Raw genomic sequence first — 26,546 nt, forward strand, 5'->3', positions numbered from 1 at the left:
AAAAACTGTCATGAGGATTGGAGTAGAATGTAAAGTCGCGTTCAGTTGGGTGAAGCTCCCTCCAGATGTCCGCTAGCCCCGCCGTCCGCAAGAGAAAGCGCATACGTTCCTCTAGCACCAAGTCATGAGAAGGGGCCGCCCCCCGAGCCTATCCAATGTGGAGTCCAAAGTAACATTTGAAACCCCCAAAACAAGAAGGAGACCCTTGGAGTGTTGGGAAACAATGGTACAAAGATGTGAAAAAAATTTATCTTGAAAACGATGAGGCGCGTAATAAGAGACAAAAGTAACCTCCTGGTCCCAGAGGGTGCCCTGCAAAAGCAAATACCTGCCCGTAGGGACCGCTATATTTCGAGCACAGACAAAAGGGAGATTGCGTTTAAAAGCTATCAGGAAACCCTGACGCTTCTCAGGAGCCGAGGCTGTGTAAAAGGTGGGATAGTGAGGTGAAAGATAACGCGGAGCAGAGGACTGAGAAAACCTGGTCTCTTGTAAACATACCACGTCAATTTGTTGCGATTTGAGGTGATGAAAAACTTTAGCCCGCTTCTGAGGCGAATTGAAGCCTTGAACATTTTGTGAAAGTATTTTCAAAAGGGGCGAGGCCATGGCGGCATCAACGCAACATGCTCAGCAGAAAAAAACATAAGACAGCCAGCAATTTCCACTCCCAATGGCGATCAGACCGTGGCGTCCCGGAACCCTGCATAAAACAAGAACAAAAAAAAAAAAAAACCAGGGAAGAAAAAAAAACAAAAAAAAGGAAAAAAGCAAAAGACACAAAAAATATATACAACAGTGCAATCTTGTCACGCCAATGGTGACGTGCATCCTACACAGGAAGGATACCAGTTAGGGGTGGCTCTACCACCAGACACATGGCTGCAATTGGAAACATCAGAAACATAAGCCCTCAGGGGGCAAAGGGCAATAAGGCAATGAACATAAGAAAACGGGGTACCAAAGTTATAAAACTAAAAGTCCCAGGGGCGAGGACCTCCGTGATAACCTCCCCATAGAAACCCGGAGGACCATGGGGGCCCACCCCCTCCCACCCAACCGGGCCTACCAGATCAACCATCACCCAAACCCAAAACAGGCTGCGGCAGCAGAAAGTCATAATCCTAAAGTCCAGGAGGAGACCCAACCCCCCAACCAGGGATGGGACCCAAGGGAGCAAGCCAGATCAGTACCAACCCGGAATGCTAACAAACTGGGGGAGCCCTAAGGGCCAAACTCACAGTCCCGTCAGAGTGGTCATTGGTGAGATAATACATGGGAAGTCCAGGATGCATATTCAGCCCGGAGAAGAACAGGAAGGACTTGATCGCGAAGGGGTCTGAGAGAGGGCCCTCTTCCTATTGGACGACCGCTCCCAGATGCGGCTCGGAGGAAGCGGCCTTGCCGGGGATCCAGATGAATGAACTGGGCTCCGATCCACAGCTTCCGGCGAAAGAAGGTGTAAGGATTCCAGGAGAGAATGGGCCTCCTCCTGCGTACCCACAGAGTGACTGCGGCCCTGGTAGGTGAAGCTGAGGCAAAACGGAAAGCCCCAGGCGTATTTAATACTGTGTTTCACCAGGACTGAAGTGAAGGGCTTCAACTGGCGGCGCTTCTGAAGAGTGGTCTGGGAGAGGTCCGCGAAGAGCTGGTAGCGATGCCCCTGGAAGCTGAGATCAGGTTTATTTCTGTCCGCCAAGAGGATAGCTTCCTTAGTGCGGTAATAAGTGAACATGATGATAATGTCCCTCGGGGGCCCATCCGGTCGCCTGGGGCCTAATGCACGATGTATGCGATCAAATTCAAGTCAGTCAATGGGAATGGCGGGCACCAGCTCCTGAAACAGAGCAGTAGCAGTGGAAGTAAGATCCGTAACCATTCCCGGGATACCCCTTAACCGCAGATTGCCACAGCGGGAACGATTTTCAAAATCCTCAAGCCGTAGCAGCGTGTCTGCCAATTCTTTCTTGAGGTCGCACAAATCCTGCTCGTGATTTTCAATAACCGTAGCTGCAGCGTCCATTTTATCCTTGAGGTCGTTCGTCCAGCTGCCCAACTCCTGAATTTCCCATGAGAGACGGTCGGCCAGCTTGGAGGTAGCGGAGGACAATTCTGACTGCAACATTAATTCGAAAGCGGCGCAGGAGCTCAGCATCCCACAGAGATGGCAGGGGAGACTGCTGGGATGGCTCTGATGCCAGGTCCTCCACACTGCCAGGATCCGACCCCCCTGCAGATAGACGCATCATGGGACCCAAAATCACAGCCGGGGCTCCCCCTGAGGTCTCCGGCGGGAGCCACGAACCCGCGGCCGGGGTCCTGGAAGTTCCCGGCGGCCGGCCCAAAATCGAGGCCGATAGCTGGTGCCATGCAGGTCTCCCCCTGACCTGTCAGTATATCTGCTTGTTCTTACATCCCATACGATACTGCTGACATGAAGGCTCAATGAACTACCACGGTGCTCCACAGCTCCATGGTAGTTCATTGAAAACTACAAGCCGACATCTGCAAAGTATGTCGGGACTTGTAGTTCACTCACAGAACTTTGTGAATAAATAATGTGGCCTTTAGGGCAGAGCCCCACCTGGCTGCACTGTTTTCAGAAAGTGACTGCTGTCACAGGGGAGGGTACGGTTACAGGCAGCAGCTTTAGAGTTTGGAACATTTTACATGTTCCACACAAAAATTGGGTGGGACCTGTAACATGTTCCCAAAGATGAACTTATCCTTTAAAGCAAAAGGGGGAAGTTCCACTTTTTTGCCTCCTCTCCCCCCCCCCCCCCAACACCTTCATACACAAATATTTTTGTGGGGGGTGCAGATACCTAGTTTTGACAGGTACCCACTCCCACTTGGATCACCTAGGTGATCCAAGTGAAAGTTAGGCCCCTCCTCTCTAGCACATTCGCAGTAGGAAGCCAGCTGTGAAGTCACTAGGACTCACAGCTGACTTCCCACAGTAAGGATGCCCATGCTGGGGACCCAAAGACCGGTGAAGAAACTGGCCGGGTGCAGACAGAGCTTGATCCTTGGGCAGGTAAGTATTCTTATATTAAAAGTCAGCAGCTACAGTATTTGTAGCTGCTAACTTTTAATTTTTGGGGGCCACTGAAAATCCTCTTTAAATTAAAAAAAAAAAACACAAATCTGAAATCATGCAACAGTTCAGCCAAATCCAGAATGGTTATGAGGTACGAGTTCATTGTCTCTCTTCTTACCCTCCACCCATATTTTGCACAGAGAGTTGGGGCCATAATACTTCGAGGATGGTTACATTACTGTCAGCAGAGCTGAACACGTTTAGATCCACGGCCCTGAATCCAGAAGATCAGTTCCTGACGTTTGATATTCTGGTGTGGTATGGCCTGGATTCCACAGCCCAGCTTCTAGAAGCTGTATACTCTAGTAGTTAAAGTGACACTAAACAATATCCTTATTCTCCAAACATAATCCATACACATCCAATACTTCAAGGCCCTGTAATCCATTTTTCATGAAATTGTTTCTTGCTGTATTTTTCTGCCTCTTTTAATGTGCTCCATGAGCTCCCAAACCTCACCTTTTCCTCCCACTTCAATTTGTTTGGAACAAGCAGTGCATGTTAGTTGCAGTCATATGCACTGCTCTATGCACACTACAAATCCCTTAGTCCATAGACCATAAGTCATTAGGAGAAGGTGACAATCCAACATACAGTGGGACCATGAAGAACGAACATAGCCACCGCATAATAGGAAGTCAGATCATAGCAGCAACCAAAAAAAAAGAATTTGGAGAGTTGGAGGAGGCTGGGACCAATAGAAGGTAGTTTTAAAATGTTACTAAACCCACAACAGTAAAATCAGTCTGTATATGCAGTAAAGCATGCTTGTTATACTCCCTGTGGAACCAAAGGGGTTAATTCTCCGCATTGTGTAAAAAGGCTGTTTGAGCCTGTCTTCTCTGATCCTCCCCTTCTTTTACTGTCCCCAATCCATCTGCTGCTGGTACAGAGGCCTGGGAGGCACTCTGCACATGCTCAGTTTAGTGTGTATTGCTTGAGAGTTTTTTTCTCTTTGGGAGAGTGCATATGATCAGCACAGGGCCAATCAGTACTCTCCAGACAAAAGAGTCATGCAGCCTCATAGGACAGTCAGAGGAGAATGAATACTCTTCCTACAAGATTAACCAGTGCTCAGCTGCACACTGATAGAAGTCACAAAACTGCTATATACTGCTGATGACAAAAGGTATTTAGCAATTTATATTGTGGGAGACCAGATATAGTGAATGCAGGGTCCTGGGTTTAGTAACACTAAGAATATATACTTCAATAAAATAAAATAAAAACAGTTTGATGTCACTTGAACTAAAAACGCCAAAGTTCCTTTTGAGAAATCAGTTTCATTTACACCGTTAGGATGGGAAAATAAATGCTGTCATGTATAAAGTGCAAACAGACAGAGTTGCAAATCTGAAGGTTGTGGACATTCTGGCATTACTTCTGGCCAAGGCCGTTAACAAGGGAGTACCCCTGGGCCTCCTGTAGGGGGCCCGGCCCTATCACTCTTAACATATGCTGATGTGCAGGCTGTGCATGGGATGGGTGTCAGGTGCGCAGGCTGTGAGTGTCAGGTGCGCAGGCTGCGCATAGGATGGGTGTCAGGTGTGTAGGCTGCGCATGGGATGGGTGTCAGGTGCGCAGGCTGTGCATGGGATGGGTGTCACCTGCACACCTGACACCCATCCCATGCACAGCCTGCGCATCTGACACCCTTTAACTTCTTCCCACCCAGCCTATTGTACAGTGACAGCCAAGTGGAAACCCTCCAGGGCAATCTGTCACTGGCACTGTCCACAGGACACGGCTGATGACAGATCACTACCCCGGCCCACTGCCACTGTCCGTGTACATTTCGGTTACGGGTTTTCGGCCAAGTGCATCCTGAATTTTTTATTTCAGCACCAGAATTTTCATTTCGGTGCACCCCTAATTTTAAAGAGAGACCTTTACTTTGTCCATACTTGGCAAAATAAAAGGTTCTCTGCACTATAAGCCTCTTCTTATTTCCATCCTTTATGTTTGACAGGTGTTAGTGCCCTTTAACTGTAGCCCCTCCTGTAGTAATGTTATGGGTGGAGATAGTGCATTTTTATATGCCAGGTGTAGGTGGGACCCAGTGCACTTGGAGTACGGGAACAGGATGTCCCTGATCTACAAAATGTAATGATGTGAGGAGGGAGCGAAAGAGCCTTCTGCAAGGCTGAATCACCAGGGTGGTGGCCGAGGACACTGTGGGAGCAGACAGAGAAACCTTCTCCCCCTTGACCTTCTCATATTGGGTCCTGTGGCTTGGTTTAGAGCAGACTCTGGGCCTAGGGAGAGTCTTCCTTTGTGTGTGAACATCTGAATAAGAGACTGTAACTTTTAGGGAAGATGGTTGTAACAGTCCTTTGAGGTAGGGGTATGTTCTGCACTTGAGGAACCTCTGTTTAGAAAGTCATGAAAAGAAGAGAAAGTGTTCTGAACTTTGGACTTTTGTACAGTGAGCCATGTTATTGTATCTGTACTGTAAAGTGACTATAACTACAAGAATTGTGCTGGAGTGAAGTTGTGCAGTAAAGCATTGAAAAGGCTTCCCCAGCTGAAGGACTAATTAGCAGCTAGGATTGCTTTTACAAGAACAATACCTGGATGATGTCTGCAGCTGCATCCTACCGGTATAACCACTCAAAGTCCAGCGACATACCAGTACTGGTCCTTGAGTAGTTAAGGATGGTAATAGTGTAGTATACTTCACAGTACAGTCACTATAGAAGCCTTTACCAACTTTTTTTTTTAACCACAGAGAAACCCTTAATATAATTTTTAGGAGTCTGGGAGCTCTTGCTAAAATCGGTTGGTGGTCAGTGGGAAAAATACCCCCTTAAATTGATGGCCAGTGAGAAGAAAAGTTAAAACGTCCTTGAGACCCAAAAATAATTGGTGTCTTGCAGATGGTTCTGCCAAGTGGTGTTCGCTCAGAAACTATGCAGAAACCATGAAATGGGAGGTCAATCAGCCAAAGTTCAAGGAACCCCTAGCAACTTTTGGAGCAGGGGTCAGCAACCCACTGATCGCAGTCAACCCATCGATCGTGGGCAGATGATGGGTAGATTGCGTTTGGGTCCCTACCTTGCTGATCCTCAATCTAAAGTTCTCCTTCTCCACCTGCTGATACCCTGTCTTTTGCCCTGCTGACCCCTAGTCTACTTCCCCACTGACCCCTGTCCCCTGCTCTACTAACCTCTGTACATTGCCCTAAATACTAATGACCTTTGTATATTGCCCTACATACTACTGATCTCTGTACACTGTCCAACCTAATACTGACCCCTGGATCCTGCGCTACATACTACTTACACTGGCAAAAACTCAGAGCAGACAGCCAGGCTAGCACTGATGCCAGCCAGGCCTGAAAATAGGTTAGCAAGTCATCCTGCAGTACTAGTTGTTCTGCCTTCATGATGGACTACTGCATAAGGCTTGTGGGGTTGTAAGGGATTTCTGGTGAAACGGATTGTGTATAAACGTGCGCATGTGCACAGAAATGCACGATCAAGCACATGCACGTGTACACGCACTGTGAAGATTGGCGCCAGACGGACTATTTAAGAAGTGCCTCTGCATGTGCTGAGTGCTGACTGGTCTTCAGCTCCCCCGTGTCCTTCTTGTTCCTGTGTGATTCCCTTGTTGCTGACCCGGCTTGTTCCTCACCTGACTCTGATTGCTCTCCTGATCGATACTGGTTCCTGACTTCGGCTTTGCTTCTGATTCTGTACCTTGCTGTCCGCCTGTTGATGACCCTGGCTATTCCTATGACACTGCTCCTGTCTCTTCCTCTCGCTACCTGCCTTGCTCTGGTGCACGCCTGGCGATCTACAAAACCAGCTCTGCATGTTACCACTGTGCCTGAATCAGAGGATCATCAGTCTCCCAAGGACATCATCTACAAGAGCTGCAAACAACAACTACTGGCGCTCTTGTTCCCCTGGGTCCTAGACTCCCTCTGTTCCAACTCCAGTGGGGTCAGGGCTAGTGATACAAGTGAGGCCGACCTTCTCATTTCAGTCTCCCATCAGGTACGTGACAGGGGGTGACCAATTACTCTCCAGACATGAAATTGAACGCCATGAACGCCAAGTTTCTCACTAAAGATAACTTTAAAAACCCCACAGTTGAGCTACGCTTTTATGCCCTCCCAACCTCTATTCCCTTTAGCTGCAGAGGCTGTGACCAGAGGTGTACACATGCAAAGCATCGGGATCGCGGCAAGGGTTATCCCTCCTGTCACGTTTGGTGGGCATAGCCAAATGCGACCCATTCAAGGAAACGGCCACTCTGAAAGGGCTCTGCGACAACATGCAATGCACGTGGTTGCAGCACACTATTCAAGGGGTAAAAGCAGGCAGTGGAGAGGTGATACAATGCCTCCTCATCGAAAGTCAAAGCTCTCTTAAGAGCAATCCCTTAACCACTTCCCATTTGGCCCATGTAGATAAACGGCCGGAAGGGAGCGCTGCCGAAGCGGGTTGCCGTTTCTAAATTTCACCCACATTCACTGCCTGTGCGTGCTTCCTGGGGGCGCTTGGCACCGCGATCACTGTACGGTACCTCTGTGTGAGGTCCTGATTCATGTGATCCCATATTGGCCAATCAGTGATCAAATGAATAGTAGTAAACAAGATGTCACTTCCTGACATCATTGCTTACTACTTGTGAAATCTGTGAATGATCACAGAGGTCACATGGTACAAGGCTATTCATAACAGCCTTGTACCATGTGACAAGCTGTGACCAATCACAGGTCACACAGTATTTCTCAAGAAATGCAAGAATGTAGCCAGAGAGAAGGAGAATGTATTGCTTTTACAGCCTTTATGGCAATCGGTGTAAAAAAAGAAAAACAAATCTGCATCAACCCCCACAAGTAGTACAGTGTCACTATGGTGACACTATACTGCTAGGGTGACAGTATGCTAAAAAAACCCATAAATAATATAATAAAAAATACAATAAAAATTTAAAAAACATTTTTAAAAAATTATAATTTTTGGTTATAAACTAATTTAGGTTATTTTTTTTTTTACTAAAAAGATAGCTGAATACATTTTGGCCAAGATTTATGAAGAAAGATTATTTATTTGCAAAATCTTATAAGAAAAACAGTTTTTTTTTTTCATTTATATAGCAAAAAAATAAAAATCCCAGTGGTGAATAAATACCACCAAAATACAATTTTATCTGTCTCAAAAAGGTGCTAAAAAATGCATATGAGTACAGTGTTGCATGACCGCTCAATTCTCATTCAAAGTGTGATAGCACTGAAAGCTGAAAATTGGCCTGGACTGGAAGGGGGTGAAAGTGTCCAGACTTGAAGTGGCTAAAGCATTTAAAAAATAAAAAATGCTATTTTTTTTTGCAGGGTAAAAAATGTGCATTTACTATCTTTTTAGGAGCATGTAAAGCATTGAAAAGCAATGTCAGGTGCTTGCAAATTGCCATTATGCTGTCTGCCCATAACTCCGATACGGACAGGTAGTTACTGAATGACAGAATGGTCACCAGCACCCTGGCAGTTCATTGAGAAATACAAGTTGTCAGCCACAAAGGCTTATGGTACTTGTAGGCATTCATTCACATTCTTGTAGGCATTCATTCATTGTGTTGGTGAAAACCCTGCGCAGACATTCTGTTTTCAAATTGTGACAGCGGGTGCAGGGAAAAGATCCCCAGACCACTGTCATGTGGGGAGGGAAATCGAGAAAGAGCTGCAGGAGTGGAAACATGTTACATGTTCCACCCTAAAAATGGATAGAACATGTAACACGTTCCCAAATGTGAACTTATCCTTTAAGCTTCCTGGCGGTAATCCCGAGTGTGGCTCGGGGTTAATTTCAGTACCAAAAGCGGTAACCCCAAGTGTTACACTGCAGAGATTCCCTCAAGCCTTACCTTGTCCCACGATCCCGCAATGTCCTCCCGCTGTGTCCACCAGCCAGGTCCGCTGGCCGATGCCGGCATCCGGGTTCCGTTCCCTGCAAGCACTGGTACGTATGGGGGGCGGAACCGGCGGGAGATTCAAAAAAGTGAAAATTTGACAGCACACAATACACTGTAATCTCTTAGTATTATATTGCTGTATCAAACCATTTCTCCTAAATTTTGTCCCTAGTGGTTTGTCCAGTGCCCTGCCTGCATTATTACCATTCTTTCTGCCTGGAAACTGAGAAACGTCCATGGCATCCAAAAAGTGTCCCTTTGAGCCAAAAGCAGTTTTAGACCAGCTAGAAAACAGCAATAGTGAATTAGAATCACTTGCAGAATTGAGCAATAGTGATTCGTGGGGAAATTCGTCATCAGACACTAAAGTGATGTTCAAACTTGGTGCTCTATTTCAAATTTCAGTGTTTTTGGTTTGATTACATTATTGAATTACATTTATTATTATAATTTTTTTAAATTATTTATTATATTACTATAAATAATAAACTTTATCATACCCGGGATGTTTACTAGACTCTTGTTTGGATAGATGTAAGTGAGTTATTCTTAAGAATTACAGGCCTGCAATATAAAACAACAAATTTCCATGCAAAACAATGTACCGCTTTGACATTCAAAAATATTGATTAGTTAGACCGCCAGGGAGGTTAAGGTAAAGTTTATACTTTTACAATGACGTTTGGTATTCTTATATTATATTTTTCTAAGTTTTCTTCATGCTGTCTTTACTTTTTATTGGGGTCTTGGTAGTTAATGTGGTAGTAAACTCAATTTTTTATTTTTACCTACAGTTAAGCTTATAAAAAAAGCTTCTCTGTAGGTAAAATTAATATCTCCGAAACGTGTATCGTTTAGGGGATATTCTAGTGAGTGACAAGCCTGTGACATTACTGGCACATACGCTCTGAAGGAACGGCATACCCATGCTGTTCCTCTAGAGCTCTGAGATAGCCGTGACTCCTGCGTGCATGCAGTTTGGCCTTTCAAGCAGCTGTAGCCTGGGAACCCAGCAGGGAGACCGGGTGAAGATGGAAGCCTCTGCAGTGGGGACATCTCGCTGCTGCAGGGCTTCGTTTCAAGGTAAGTCTTTCATAGTGTGCTAGTATGCAGTGCATACTACCACATTATGCCTTTACCCTGCAGGGGGAAATCTTTTTTTTTTTTTTTTAAACTTTACTACCACTTTAATTTCTTAGAAAAAATTATGCTTTGCTGGCTGTACACCCCAAAATCTCAGTGGATCAGGGACATATGTATCTAAGACTGGGAGGAGGGCAGGGGGGATACTAAAATACAGTATGTGTTATTGTTTTATAAGTTGACTTGCTGACTTTTCAGACAGCAAAAGATATAGCTATATAGACACATTGCAAACATTCCATTATTTTGTGAACAAAGTATGTCAAGACTATCACTATCACCCCAAGTGTATATGTATCACCCTCTAGTGTGCTACTAGTAAAGTGTAGTATAGGTAAATTTATTGTGTATGACTCATGGTAACTGTGTGAGTCTGTGATTAAAGTTGGGTTACTGCAGGTGAAGCTGAATGGCTTAACAGGTTGGGACTCTGCTTCACCTGGCTCTGGAGTACGATAGAACCTTCCAGAAGCCAGATGGCAGTGAAGGTGGAGACCTAATCTGCATGTTCATGGGAGTCTAACTAATCCCAGGTTTGAAGGCCCTGGTAGAGTGGTGAAACCAACCCATAAATATGGGCCAGTCGGGCCGGCAAGGGAGTCGGGTGGAAGATGGAGTGCTGAGGAGACTGTTGGTGGCCTGGGAGTGGTCCCCTAGATCTGGGGGGGGGGGTTTGGCCTCTAGGCTGGGCTCGGAATGGCTCAGGAGGGTACATCCAGCAGTATTGCATGAACAGGATCAAGGCATGGGAACAGTGGGGGCAAGGAGGGCAGAGTGAGTACATTAGCAAACCCAGGGATCCACAAGGGGAGAGACTGCCATGCAGACAAGCTTGCAAATAACAGTGCTGTGCTTAATTAATATTATTATACAGGATTTATATAGCGCCAACAGTTTGCGCAGCGCTGTACAAAATGAAGGTGGATATTACAGTTACAATACAATTTGGTACAAGAGGAAACCCTGCTCGTGAGAGCTTAAAATCTAGGAGATAAAAAAATGTGTGGCTGGAGGGAGGAAACACCTAGAGCAGTGGCCACTGGCGGGTGATTTTACTGGTTTCTGTGATTCAGTCCCGTAGATGGACCTCCAAATAACAGAGAAGACACAGCTTTGTGATTGGGTGACTGCATAGAAAGACTTGTAAAAAAAATACTATTATAATATGGGATATACTGTATTTAGTGCCAACAGTTTTCTCAGCACTTTACAATGTAAACAGAGACAGTACTGTTATAATACAATTTAATACAAAAGGGTTAGGTAGGCCCAGCTCAGGAGAGCTTATAATCTAATTAGGAGGGACAAGTGGTAAAAAAAAGGTAAGAACAGGATGAGCTAATGATGAAAATAAAAGTTCAATTTTTACATAGATGTGGGATAGGTTTCCCTGAATAGATGAGTTTTCAGGAATCACCTTAAGAGACAGAGTTATAGATAGCTGGACACATTGGGGTAAGGAGGTCTAGAGGGTGGTAGAGGCTCTGTAGAAGTCCTGGAGATAAGCATAGGAGAAGGAGACAATGAAGCTAGAGAGCAGGAGGTCTTGGGAAGAGATAGTTTGGGTGATATATTATGACAAAATTAGTGATGTATCCCAAGGCAGAGTTGTGAATGGCTTTGCATGTAGATTTTAGTGTTTTGATTTTTTTTTAGTATAAGGGGCAATCATATGCCAGTGGGGGGACTGGCAGAGTGGCATGGGGTATTTACATTGCGATTTATGCTAATATGTATGCAAATTTATGGGAGGCAGCATTTAAAAATGAAATTATTGTAAAGCCTCACCTTCTACTTTAATAGGTAAACAAGAAGCAATAAAATAAAACTAACCACAAATTCTAAATTATAATGACATTTCAGCATAGATCTCTTAGTTCTCACTGTCCCTGTAAGCAGCACAAAAAATAATAAGTTGGTCTCATAACTAAACTTGAAGAGGTCAACAGGTTGACCCCACCTGCAACTTCCCTTCCTCTCTTTACATCCTGCACCATGGTTCCCAACCTCCCCGCCTCTCTTTACATCCTGCACCATGGTTCCCAACCTCCCCGCCTCTCTTTACATCCTGCACCATGGTTCCCAACCTCCCCGCCTCTCTTTACATCCTCCACTATGGTTCCCAAACTCCCCGCCTCTCTTTACCTCCTCCTGCATAGTTCCCAACCTCCCCGCCTCTCTTTACCTCCTCCACCATGGTTCCCAAACTCCCCGCCTCTCTTTACATCCTCCACTATGGTTCCCAACCTCCCCGCCTCTCTTTACATCCTCCACTATGGTTCCCAAACTCCCCGCCTCTCTTTACCTCCTCCACCATGGTTCCCAAGCTCCTCGCCTCTCCTTACCTCCTCCAGCATAGTTCCCAGCCTCCCCGCCTCTCTTTACCTCCTCCACCATGGTTCCCAACCTCCACGCCTCTCTTTACCTCCTCCACCATGGTTCCCAACCTCCCCGCCTCTCTTTACATCCTCCACCATGGTTCCCAATCTCCCCGCCTCTCTTTACCTCCTGGTGTGCTGCTAAAGATGCTGTCCCAAGCTTCCATTTCATGGGTTCTACATCAAGTTGAATAGGTATCCCATTCTTTAGTAGCACACCTGGATGTAAGCAGTAGCAGGATGGTTGCAGGTCGTGGTACAGATTCCTGCTTGTGCAGCTGGTACAGCTAAAGAATCTGCACTGAAACTGCAGTTTAAAGTAAAACTAAAGGCAAAACATTTTGTTTTTAGTTTTGGACAGAGTGGAGATGCATTAGAACGCCCCCAGGCTTTTGTTGCTGTCTGTGCCCCCGTTAGGGAGATTTGCCCTATTTGTCCTGTTTACCATCCCCATTGAAAGTGAAAGTAGAAGAAATTCTCAAATTTTGGGTTGTCCCCAGAAAAGTATTAAGAGGGGAAATCTTCCAACGGGAACACTAGTTCTGGTGACTTGGGGGTCCCCAAGATATTCCCTTAGGCCCCTTTCACAAGGGGCGGACTCGTCAGCGAATCCACTTCCTCGGTGGGGGATCTCTCCATTGAACCCCACTGAGCAGGCGGATGACACTTCCGTGTCCACTCCTCTGCTGCAGAGCGGACAAAGACACAACTCGCTGTCCTCTATAGGCGGTCGGTTTGAAACGATTGGTCGGTTGTTTGCTTAATCCTTTATCCTTGTTCTGGGAGATCTTCAGAGCAGCCAGGAGGGCTGGTAGTGACTGCAGCCTGTGAAGCTGGGAGCAGCTCCACAGGGGAAAGGAGACATCTCTGCATGTAGTTTGCAAGAATTTCAGCTGATTTTCAGAGGGGTTGTGAGTCTCTAGCCCGTAAGGGGCTGTTGCTACTGATCTGCAAAGACTGCTGTCTTTCAAGGACAAGAACCATCCAGGATCTGTTTCTGTAAATAGGAAGGAAGTTGTCCCCCTGCATTGACTTAGTCAAGTGTGGCATCCCATAATCCCTATCACCCTATCCAAGTTATTTCCCCTAATAAAATAACAAAAACCAAGCTCATAGACTGTTCACTGACTGTGGATGCACGTGTCAAAAATGCATGTTGCCTGGCTGTGCAGAGTTTAGGGGGATCTAGAAACACAGCGGCCTTCAAGAGGGTAGAGCTACAGTGGAGCAAAAAAGTATTTAGTTAGCCACCAATTGTGCAAATTCTCCCACTTAAAAAGATGAGAGGCCTGCAATTGGCATCATAGGTAGACCTCAACTATGAGAGACAAAATGAGAAAAAAAAATCCAGACAATCACATTGGCTGATTTGGAAAGAATTTATTTGCAAATTATGGTGGAAAATAAGTATTTGGTCACCTACAAACATGCAAGATTTCTGGCTCTCACAGACCTATACCTTCTTCTTTAAGAGGCTCCTCTGTCCTGCACGCATTACCTGTATCAATGGCACCTGTTTGAACTTGTTATCAGTATAAAAGACACCTGTCCACAACCTCAAACAGTCACACTCCAAACTCCACTATGGTGAAGACCAAAGAGCTGTCGAAGGACACCAGAAACAAAATTGTAGACCTGCACCAGGCTGGGAAGACTGAATCTGCAATAGGCAAGCAGCTTGGTGTGAACAAATCAACTGTGGGAGCAATAATTAGAAAATGGAAGACATACAAGACCACTGATAATTTCCCTCGATCTGGGGCTCTACGCAAGATCTCACCCCGTGGGGTCAAAATGATCACAAGAACGGTGAGCAAAAATCCCAGGACCACACGGGGGAACCTAGTGAATTACCTGCAGAGAGCTGGGACCAACGTAACAAAGGCTACCATCAGTAACACACTACGCCACCAGGAACTCAGATCCTGCAGTGCCAGACGTGTCCCCCTGCTTAAGCCAGTACATGTCCGGGCCCGTCTGAAGTTTGCTAGAGAGCATTTGGATGATCCAGAAGAGGATTGGGAGAATGTCATATGGTCAGATGAAACCAAAATAGAACTCATCGTGTTTGGATGAGAGAGAATGCTGAGTTGCAGTCAAAGAACACCATACCTACTGTGATGCATGGGGGTGGCAACATCATGCTTTGGGGCTGTTTCTCCGCAAAGGGACCAGGACGATTGATCCATGTACAGGACAGAATGAATGGGACCATGTATCATGAGATTTTGAGTACAAACCTCCTTCCATCAGCAAGGGCATTGAAGATAAAACGTGGCTGGGTCTTCCAACATGACAATGATCCCAAACATACCACCCGAGGAATGAAGGAGTGGCTTCGTAAGAAGCATTTCAAGGTCCTGGAGTGGCCTAGCCAGTCTCCAGATCTCAACCCCATAGAAAACCTTTGGAGGGAGTTGAACGTCCGTGTTGCCCAGCGACAGCCCCAAAACATGACTGCTCTAGAGGAGATCTGCATGGAGGAATGGGCCAACATACCAGCAACAGTGTGTGCCAACCTTGTGAAGACTTACAGGAAACGTTTGACCTCTGTCATTGCCAACAAAGGATATATAACAAAGTATTGAGATGAACTTTTGATACTGACCAAATACTTATTTTCCACCATAATTTGCAAATAAATTATTTCCAAATCAGCCAATGTGATTGTCTGGATTTTTTTTCTCATTTTGTCTCTCATAGTTGAGGTTTACCTATGATGCCAATTACAGGCCTCTCTCATCTTTTTAAGTGGGAGAACTTGCACAATTGGTGGCTGACTAAATACTTTTTTGCCCCACTGTACATATACAATAAAATAAAATGCATCACAATAAATAAATTCAGCAAAAACCAAAAATTGTGCTCTATCAATCCATCAGAGTGTCATAATAAGTATTATAAAACATTTAATCCATATATAAAAAGTGTACAGTGCATAATGTGCAAAAATCTTAAAGGTGTAAAAATAATAAATCAAAGAATCCAACCCTGGAAGATGTTGGGAGCTGAAACACATAGAGATGGGCTTATTTGGACATGACCTCACCACGCATGCCAAGTCTGAACTCACAGCCAGTGGTTGCAGCTGAAGCCAGATTTGTTTAAAGAAATATTGCCTATTTTTGATTGTCATATGTGACACATTTAAATGTAAGAGTATGGTGAAGATGTTTTATTATTAAATAAACACTATCTTGACATACTTTTGTTCATTCTGGGTGTTGATTATGTAACCTTTTTGATAGCAGCTGCACCAGTGAAAATATCTATAAATATTGAGTGGTCAGTGGCTCAGATTAATTTAGGTATTATTCCATTATTTTGTGTACTCACAAGTATAATATAATACTAAGAGAAGTTATAATATTATGTTGCAGTCAGATGCAAAACATATAGCAAATCATTCACATTAAAAACCCAGTCTGAGTTAAAAGCTTAGAATGGAGGACAGACACTGACATTTTTTTAAATTCAGGTACTCTGGTTACGCCAAATTGCTCTATTGTGCCTTGGTTATGCGCTAAATGTAAAAAAAAAAATTAGTTTCTTAGTTGCTACCTCGGAGGTGAGTTTAAAGTCTCTGTAAACCAATCATGTGATCAAATGCTAAAGCATTGGCCACGTGATCTTTGCAAAAAGTAAGACTACAGTTCAGGTAACTGCACGAATGACAGCAGTAGACAGAACAAATGATCAATGCCATGGTATTCATAACTGATGCTGAAGAGAAACAGTTTGCAGGATATAGTACTGCAGTGGTCATGTACTAACGAGAATGCTGGCAGAAGTAGAGAGCAGAGTAACAACGAGATTAGCTCATCAGTGTTCTGCTTTTCCTTTTACAGTCTAACCACAGGCTGGGGGCAGGGACAAGACCTAGTCATAATACTTAAAGAGGAGCTCCACCCAAAAGGGGACATTCCGCTTTAAGGACTGCTCCCCCGCTCCCCATTAAGGATTGGCACCTTTGGGGGGTGGGGGGGAACGGGTACCCGAATTTGACAGTTACCCGCTCCCACATTCTGTACAATCACCTAGGCGATCAGAAGTGGAAGGTATCCTCCCTCCCTCCCTGTAGTCTTTTGAGACACGTGACAGGTCCCAGAAGACTACAGGACCATTCATGAAGCGCAGCGCTACTCATGCATGCGCAATGGGTACCCGGCTGTGAAGCCACAAGCTATCACAGCCAGGTGCCCACACTGAAAATGCAAGCCTCCTGGAATACAGGATGGCCGGTGAAACGGGCTGCAGTTGACACAGGACCGAGGGACAGATAAGTGGCTGTTTTTAAGTCAGCAGCTATAGTTTTTGTAGCTGCTGACTTAAATTTTTTGACATGGTGAGTGGAAATCAGCTTTAATGTGTTTTAAAGGCACAGGAGGGTTTCTTACTTTCAGTAAATTTAAATTTCAGCAAAAAACACACTAAAGTGCATTTTAGGGCAAACAAATGCAATAAATTACCAAAATGTTTGATAAAATATAAAAGATGAGGTTGCATCAAGTAATTTGATACCCAACATGTCAAACTTTAAATTTGCGTGCGCCTGTGAAATGACGACAAATATCAGTAACCTATATTTTCTATAGGCAACGCTTCAAAAGCCCCTACATGACATCAGTTTATTGTTATGTAGGAGGTCTTGTGCTAGAATTATTGCTCTCACTCCAGCATGCTCGGTGATATGTAACGTGTGTCGCAATCGATGTTTTCATGCATAGGCACCCCCGACACATGCATTTACGTTTATATGTGGGGATGGGGGGGCTAACATTTTTTGGGGGGGATGTTATGGGTTTGGGTGTAACTTTTTTTTTTTTTATTGACTTTTTTTTTCATCACACAGCCCCCTATGTGATGTTTACTGTATGTATGTTTTCACACTGAGGCGTTGTGGTGCAAAAACTCCTGCTTGCAGCATGTTTGGGGAGTTAAAAAAATGCCCCAAAAACGCCTCTTCCCATTGAAATCAATGGAAAGCGCCATACAAAATGCCTCAAAAATGCCTTTTTAGTGCAGTTTTTAAGTCACGTATACTTTAACCACATACGTACCACCCACAGTACATTTACTGCTGCAGGGCAGCCCCTGTGCGCACAATCATATATATATATATATATATATATATATATATATATATATATACACAGTTGTGTTCAAAATAATAGCAGTGTGTTGAAAAAAGTGAATAAAGCTCAAAATCCTTCTAATAGCTTTTACTTCCATACACACAAATGCATTGGGAACACTACACATTCTATTCCAAATCAAAACATGAAGAAAAATAGATCAAATTTGTGTTGTTCCTCTAAAAAAAATTAAGAAAAGTGAATATTAGACTGTTCAAAAAAATAGCAGTGTTTGTATTCTTCTTTACAAACTCAAACATTCACTATAGAAACTGAAAAATGTTTGAAGATTTTGCTTTCCCTTTGAATCACTTAATGAATATTTAGTTGTATAAGCACTGTTTCTGAGAACTGCTGTACATCTGTGTTACATGGAGTCAACCAACTTCTGGCACCTGTGAACAGGTATTCCAGCCCAGGATGTTTGGACTACATTCCACAGTTCTTCTCTATTTCTTGGTTTTGCCTCAGAAACTGCATTTTTGATGTCATCCCACAAATTTTCTATTGGATTAAGATCCGGGGATTGGGCTGGCCACTCCATAATGTCAATCTTGTTGGTCTGGAACCAAGATGTTGCACGTTTACTGGTGTGTTTGGGGTCGTTGTCTTGTTGGAACACCCATTTCAAGGGCATTTCCTCTTCAGCATAAGGCAGCATGACCTCTTCAAGTAATCTGATGTATTCAAACTGATCCATGATCCCTGGTATGCGATAAATAGGCCCAACACCGTAGTATGAGAAACATCCCCATATCATGATGCTTGCGCAACCATGCTTCACTGTCTTCACAGTGTACTGTGGCTTGAATTCAGTGTTTGGGGGTCGTCTGACAAACTGTCTCCGGCCACTAGACCCAAAAAGAACAATCTTACTTTCATCAGTCCACAAAATGTTGCGCCATTTCTCTTTAGGCCAGTCAATGTGCTCTTTGGCAAATTGTAACCTCTTCAGCACGTCTTTTTTTCCACAGTGGGACTTTGCGGGGGCTTCTTGCAGATAGCTTGGCTTCACATAGGCGTCTTCTAATTGTAACAGTACTCACAGGTAACTTTAGACCTTCTTTGATCTTCCTGGAGCTGATTGTTGGCTGAGTCCTTGCCATTTTGGCTATTCTTCTATCTATTCAAATGGTAGTTTTTCGCTTTCTTCCACGTCTTTCAGGTTTTGGTTGCCATTTTAAAGCATTTGCGATCATTTTAGCTGAGCAGCTTATCATTTTCTGCACTTCTTTATATGTTTTCCCCTCTCCAATCAACTTTTTAATCAAGGTACGCTGTTCTTCTGAACAATGTCTGGAACTACCCATTTTCCTCAGAATTTCAGAGAGAAATGCACTGTAACCAGCAAGTACAACATTTGCTGCCTTCCTTCCTTAAATAAGGGCAATAATTGCCACCTGTTTTTCAAAGAATGACCTCACTAATAGAACTCCACACTGCTATTATTTTGAACATGCCCCTTTCAATTAGTGATTCAATTACACAGAATCAGCAGCATGCATGTCATGACTGTTGGGTCTGTTGGATTTCTATTACTCTACTACACCTGCTAGTAAATTATTTGCCATGTAGAAATATCATTTCTACCAAAAACAGTAATTGATCAGGTTAGTGATGTCTGACTGCTATTATTTTGAACACAACTGTATATATATATACGTGATTCACACTTCCACAGTCTTCGCGGATCGGGGGGGGCGCACGCGCGCAAGGGATCAATCATCTGATTTAGGCCAGTGATGTCCGGCCCAAGGCGGATGATCAATCACTGTCTTATCCTGTCCTATCCTGTCCTGTGTTGACAGTTACAAAGAACACGAAGTGATGAAATCTTCTCTCTCTGGGCACATTCCGTCCCAGAGAGAGAATCAACATAAACTGTGAGTAAAAGCACTACACAATGACAGTTAGAACACTCTAGGACACATTTAACCCCTTGATCGTCACCCCCAGTTAACCCCTTCACTGCCCTGTTACCAATGTCATTAGTAGTGTACAGATTTTTTGCTGATCAATGTATTAGTGTCACTGGCGACGTCAGATAGCGATAGCGTCAGTTAGCGCCCCTCCCAGATAGCATCAGACCAGTAATCACATTTAACCCCTTGATTGCCAGGAGCACGCTCACATACACAATAAACCTCCATTGATAGTATAGTGTCTGAATGGATCAATACCTTTGATCAGATAAGCACTTTACCAGCGTTCACATTAGTATAGCGTCCCCAAAAACGCAGCATTAGCGGGATCAGCCCGGAACCTGCCGGCACCTGCATTTAGCCCCCCCTTCTCCCCCAGCAAGTGCAATGTCAGTAGGTCACTGTCACTTGATACATTGCACACAAAACCGCAGTGTTCTCAGAATCAAAAAATAAAAAGTGCACAGGTGATCAAATACCACCCAAAAAAAGCTCTATTTGTTTGAAAAAAGGACAAACTTAATTTATGTACAGCATTGCATGACCGCGCAATTGTCAGTTAACCAACGCAGTGCTGTATAGCAAAAAATGGCATAAATTGCAGTATCTATACCATAGTTTGTAGACGCTATAACTTTCACACAAAGCAATCAATATACACTTATTGGGATTTTTTTTTACCAAAGACATGTAGCAGAATACATTTTGGCCTAAATTTATGACTAACTTTGAGTTTACTATATATTTTTTATAGCTGAAAGTAAAATATATTGGTTTTTTTTCAAAATTTTCGGTCTTTTTTTATTTATAGCACAAAAAACAAAAAGTGCACAGGTGATCAAATGCCAACGAAAGAAAGCTCTATTTGTGTGGAAAAAAAGGACATAAATTTAGTTTGGGTACAGCACTGCATGACCGCGCAATTACCAGTTGAAATAGCGCAGCAAAAAAAGGCCAGGTCATTAAAGGGAGTAAATAATCAGGATGGAAAGTGGTTAAAAAACACTCAGAAAAACGCGGTAAAAATGCCTATGCGTTTTTGCGGCAGATCAGTGTGAAAGTAGCCTGCTTCCACTTGACAGGCAGTATGCCTGTCAGTTATAGACACAATCTAGGTGGCTGCAGCCACTGGAATGTGTGTAAAATGCCACACTGTCAAGTCCATACGATGTGCGGACCTGGCAGCAAAAGGGTTAAAGTAGAACTATAGGCAAAACATTTTTTTTCATTTTGGATAGAGCAAGGGTAGTTTACAATCCCTGTCAGATTTTTTTTTGCCATCTGTGTCCCATTGATTAAATTTCCCTTCACTTTATCATCTGTCAGATTATACTTCCATAGCCAAACAGGAAGTGAGAGGAAATCCCTGCCAATTATGGGAATTCCTTGGGGCACCCCAGGTCACCAGAACTAGTGTCCCCATTGGAAGAATTTTCTTCTATTGCTTTTCTGGGAACAACCGAAAATTTGGGATTTTCTTTTACTTTCAATGATGATGATCAACAGGACAAACAGAGAGGGAGAATCTCTCTAACGGGAGTGCAGAGAACAATAAAATTCTTTATTAATTCTTAGTGGCACTCCAAATGCAGCCAGCGGACGCATGCTTTTGCACATGGCAAAACAAGCAACAAACAAGCCAAAACATGCAGTAAAATAAAACCATGTGAAGCTCTATGCCCAAAAAGATGCAGGATGTTCCTTGATGCCATTTTGCACATAGGGCAGCCCATTCAAGCGAAAACATGCGAAGAGTGCACAAAAATGGGCATTCCCGCTACGCTAGGTGTGACTTGGGCTAAGGCCTGCCTGATGCGTTAATAACTGAATGAATTAATATAAGTTAATACTTGTGGGCTACTAAATGGTATTTAAATGAAGTAATTATAATACATTTATACTAATACCTAATATGGTGGTGCATCAACACTACTGCACATACCCATAAAACTGTGCCAGATTGATTAATAATAATAAATTAATTATATGTGTCGCTCTCCACCTGTTAACTATAAATTAAATTAAATTTGATAACACCATATGATAACATGTAAAAGCTATATAATATGGTATACCTCCTATACCAATATACAAACGTGCTGAAAATTCCAAAAATCTAATATATAATATTAATAAATGAATATCAAAAATTGTATAAATGTGATATTGTGCACACTAGCTAGGCTACGTTCACGCTAGCTTTGTTAGCAGTCATTAGACAGGCGTTTGGGAAGCGTTTTTAATTCTACACATGGCAGCACAGAGTGCTGTTCACATGGAAGCATTAGCGTTGTGGCAAAATTGACGCCTCATGTCTAGTCAGGAGGAGTTGAAGCCTCCCATTCAAGTCTATGGTGACACTCCTCAAATGCCTGGCAGGCGTTTGCAGAGTGTTAATACCATTAAACTTCATTGTAGGCGATTAACACTTTGTAAACGCCTCAAAAACGCACAAAAAATGCTTCCCAAACACCTGTCTAACGCCTGTCAAATGTTATAGGGGCTAGAAATTAGAAATGAGTCAAGTATGAACGAGTCCTAACAGTTTCCAGGCACGCTGATAAAAGCCATGGCTTTGGGAAATCCCCGAACAGAGCGTGTTGTGTTCCTGCTTGGAATTCGCCTGACTCACTTTCCTGTTTTAGAGGAATATGTCATCCTAAACGTACATCAGACGTTTTGTTTTCAGTTTTACCAATAAACACTTGTCTATGGCAAACTGAATGGAAAAACTTCCTAAACTGGGCCCCTTTTATGGTCCCAACTCACTGGGGCATATCATAGTCACAGCACTGGGATCTAAGAGGAACAAGCAGCTTTCTTTTCAGCAACTACAAGGTTAATAATCTGCCACTCCCAGACCAGTTTCACAGGAAGAAGCCGAGCAATGACAGCGTCAGCCTCTCAGCAGAATCCGCGCACTGGGGGTTAAAAATCTTCGGAGTTCTGGTGAGGATAGTGAATAGCGCACGCCATAGCCACAATGACGCACTTAGCAGTAGTGGGGAGAGCGCGCCTACCTATCATAGCAGGATCAGGAAAGGGGGCTGCAAAACTAGGCTTTTCAATGGTTAACTGCTTCCTTGTATATACTGTGTACGGTGGGAGCACTACATTACGGGGGGGGGGGTGAGGAAATATGGCACTTATCCCAAATTGTAATCTGCGACATGTTAACAGCAGAAACAATTCAGGAAGTGAAAAACGAGTCTCAAAATGTCTGCTGCAGTCAGTGGAGGCAGAACACAGTCTTTAGGACACTGATATGCTTTGTGTGCTCACATACGGCGTACAATGTGTGGCTTTCTGATGACAACAAGCTGTAGTTGTAGGAATCATCATCATTTACTGAGTGATTCGGGATGGTTTAACTACTTTTTTTTTGACAACCACCACACCCATTACTACTTGGTTCTTACTTACATGTTTACAATCAGCCCTTATAATTGCATGTCAGAATTGTACTGTGGATACTTTACAGGGAAATGTTCATGAGCGGAGCGTTCAGAAGACACAGGAAACTCTGCTTTAGTCGAGGTTCACACCTATGCGTGTTCCACAACGTTTTGCAGAAACATACTACAGTCCATTTAACATGATTTCCTATGGAACACGTTCATGTCTCTGCGTTTTTTACCCGGTGCGTTTTTTGGAAAGGGTCGGTCTTTTTTCAATGAAATAAGTTGCATTTTTGGTTCTATAGACTTCAATGAAGATACTGCAGAAAAGCACATAGTGTGTTTTTGCTGTGTTTTGCGGTTTAATTTACCTAGCAATAAGAAAAGAAAAAAACGCAGCAAAAATGTGGCAAAACACGTACAAAAATGTGGCAAAACACGTACAAAAACGCAAAATGCACTGCAGAAATGGATCATATGCAAACTGCATAGTTGTGAACCTAGTCTTATTTCATTTTCCTGCTTTGCTGAATAAGCCATCTACAATGTAAAAAAAACTATTTGCAAGAGCTGACAGTACAGCCCCTGGCTGAGCCTGGGTTCACATATATGCGGTGCTGTATATCGCATGAGATTCACACATTCCTGTACAAATCACATGCGATTTGAGCCATACATTTTGTATGGCTCTAATCGCACCGCACCAAAAACGTGCAGGACCCTTTTTTTGGTCGGCACTAGAATCGAATCGCATGGGTATTCACACCTATGCGATCCTGCACATCACACCACATTTTGCAGACCGCTTTCGGGGTGTTGTTAACTTAATATACACACCCGCAGCAGTTTTCAAGAATGGGGTGCGATTCTGATGCAGTGCAGAATTTGCACAGAAAACACTGCATAGTCCTCACCACATCAGTGTGAACCAGGGCTGAAAGTTTTGAGAATGACATAAATATTACTTTTCACAAAGTCTGCTGCTTCAGTGTTTTTAGATGTTTCTGTCAGATGTTACTAAGGTATACTGAAGTATAATTACAAGCATTTCATAAGTGTCAAAGGTTGTTATTGACAATGACATTAAGTTTATGCAGAGTCATTATTTGCATTGTTGACCCTTCTTTATCAAGACCTCTGCAATTCGCCCTGGCATGCTGTCAATCAACTTCTGGGCCACATCCTGACTAATGGAAGTCCATTCTTGCATAATCAATGCTTGGAATTTGTCAGAATTTGTGGGGGTTTTTTGTTCACCTAGCTCTTGAGGATTGACCACAAATTCTCTGAGATCAAGGTCTGGTGAGTTTCCTGGCCACGGACCCGAAATTTTGATGTTTTGTTCCCCAAGCCACCTTTTTGCCTTATGGCAAGGTGCTCCATCATGCTGGAAAAGGCATTGTTAGTCACCAAACTGTTCTTGGATGGTTGTACCATTTTGTAGATTTTGTATCATTCTTTATTCATGGATGTGTTCTTCTGCAAAATTGTGAGTGAGCCCACTCCCTTGGCTGAGAAGCAACTCCACACATGAATGGTCTCAGGATGCTTTATTGTTGTAATGACACAGGACTGATGGTAGCGCTCACCTTTTCTTCTCCGGAAAACATTTTTTACGGATGCCCCAAACAATCAGAAAGGTGGATTCATCAGAGAAAATGACTTTACCCCAGTCCTCGGCAGCCCAATCCCTGTACCTTTTACAGAATATCAGTCTGTCCCTCATGTTTTTCTTGGAGAGAAGTGGCTTCTTTGCTGCCCTCTTTGACATCAGGCCATCCTCCAAGTCTTCTCGCTGTGCTTGCAGATGCACTCCCACCTGCCTGCTGCCATTCCTGAGCAAGCTCTGCACTGGTGGTGCCCCGATCGTGCAGCTGAATTAATGTTAGGAGATGGTTCCAGATGGTTTCTGGACTTTCTTGGGCACCCTGAAGTCTTCTTCACAACAATTGAACCTATCTCCTTGAAGTTCATGATGATCCGATAAATGGTTGATTTAGGTGCAATCTTAGTAGCAGAAATATCCTAGCCTGTGAATCCCTTTTTGTGCAAAGCAATGATGACTGCACGTGTTTCCTTGCAGGTAAATTAATATTTGTGTCATTCTCAAAACTTTTGATGTTATAATCAGGAAGTTACACAGATGGTTTGGAGCTGAGTGTTTCGTACCTACCATTGTGAGTAATGCATGAGACTATGCAATAAAGTGGATCTATCATTATCATTTTTATTTGACAGTTCTACATGTACATGTAGTACTTTGTACCATGTTTCAAAGTGCTTTCTAACCCTAGTGATGATCCAACAACAGCTTTGATAGAGATGGTCGATTCATAGCTGCAGTTTGTCTCAGCTTTGAACACTTTCCACAGATAAGCAGCAACAAGAGGAATGCAGAAAGGTGTTCTTTAATTAAATAAATAGGTGCAGCGCTAAAGTATAAATAGGTATATGGTGCCAAATTGCACCCAATCAACAAAAACAGTCACTAACTGCAAAAGACGTGAAAGCTTGACAAGCAGTAGTCAGCAGGAAGTGAATCCTCCTTTGCAATATAATAGTGACTCCGTGCTCCAATCTGTATAAATTGCGCACTCACCAGATGCACAAGGAATTAGTGCATTATATATAAGCTCCCTTTAAAGGTAGATCAGTCAGCCTGTCAGGAGTATGGATCGTCTGTCCGGACACCAGCCTCTAGTACAGCTTCTCTTCCACTGGGGGTCTCACCGAGCAGATGGCTCAAAGCCAAGCCATATATATAAAAAAAGCTGATAGTGTAGTATTTTCATATACTTCAAGAATGTATTAGTAATCCTTGTTACAAAGGTTGAGGATGTGAAATCCTCTAATCAATGGTAAAAGCATGCAAAAATATGTATATTATTAAAAACAAGCAGAGCTGATAACAATGGCTGTATCAGCCAATAACCAAGATGGCTGCCAGACCTCACGTGCGGCAACGGCAGCATGACGTCACCGCATTAGGGCTCCTCCTTAACGCATTTCGTGCTATGGCACGTTATCAAAAGGGGTGTGTCTATGGCGCTAAAGGCCACTACCATGTCGCCCCATACAGTGCTCAGCATAAATGAGTACACCCCAACAGATTTGTCAGAAAAAGGTTTTCCTCTCAGAATCCACATTTTCTATGGGACACTATACTACAAAATACTCCCATAAATACGGGTCTTTGATTGCAAACAAGATTTGCTATTTGGCACACACAAAACTAACCAATTCATTCAAGACCATGTTGAAAAAATTAATACACCAAAATGAAAGTCTTAGGAGCAAAGCTGAATTTTAGACAACAAAATCCTAATTTACAAGAATTCAACTACAGGTGAGTCTAATTGTTCATTAACCACTAGCCTACAGGGCACTTATACCCCCTTCCTGCCCAGGCCAATTTCCAGCTTTCAGCGCTGTCACACTTTGAATGACAATTGCGCAGTCATGCAACACTGTACCCATATGAAAGTTTTATCATTTTTTTTAGACAGCTAGAGCTTTCTTTTGGTGGTATTTAATCACCTCTGGGATTT

At 43.5% G+C, this 26,546-nt stretch overlaps 1 protein-coding gene across 2 annotated transcripts in view; it reads left to right on the forward strand.

Annotated features, from left to right (window-relative positions):
- Positions 1 to 26,546, forward strand: part of CFLAR (CASP8 and FADD like apoptosis regulator) — a 98,032-nt gene that overhangs the window by 4,641 nt on the left and 66,845 nt on the right. The window contains exon 1 of one of the 2 annotated variants that reach the window (XM_089670315.1): positions 22,398 to 22,549. The exons of the other annotated variant lie outside the window; for it this stretch is intronic. The gene's annotated coding sequence lies outside the window, so the exon portion shown is untranslated. Of the gene's footprint in view, positions 1 to 22,397; positions 22,550 to 26,546 lie in introns of those variants that run through there. 2 annotated transcript variants of the gene reach the window in all.

The sequence above is a fragment of the Staurois parvus genome, unplaced genomic scaffold (assembly GCF_062004578.1).
Source record: "Staurois parvus isolate SC_StPar_1 unplaced genomic scaffold, SC_StPar_1.0 ptg000011l, whole genome shotgun sequence".
Taxonomy (NCBI): Eukaryota; Metazoa; Chordata; class Amphibia; order Anura; family Ranidae; genus Staurois; species Staurois parvus.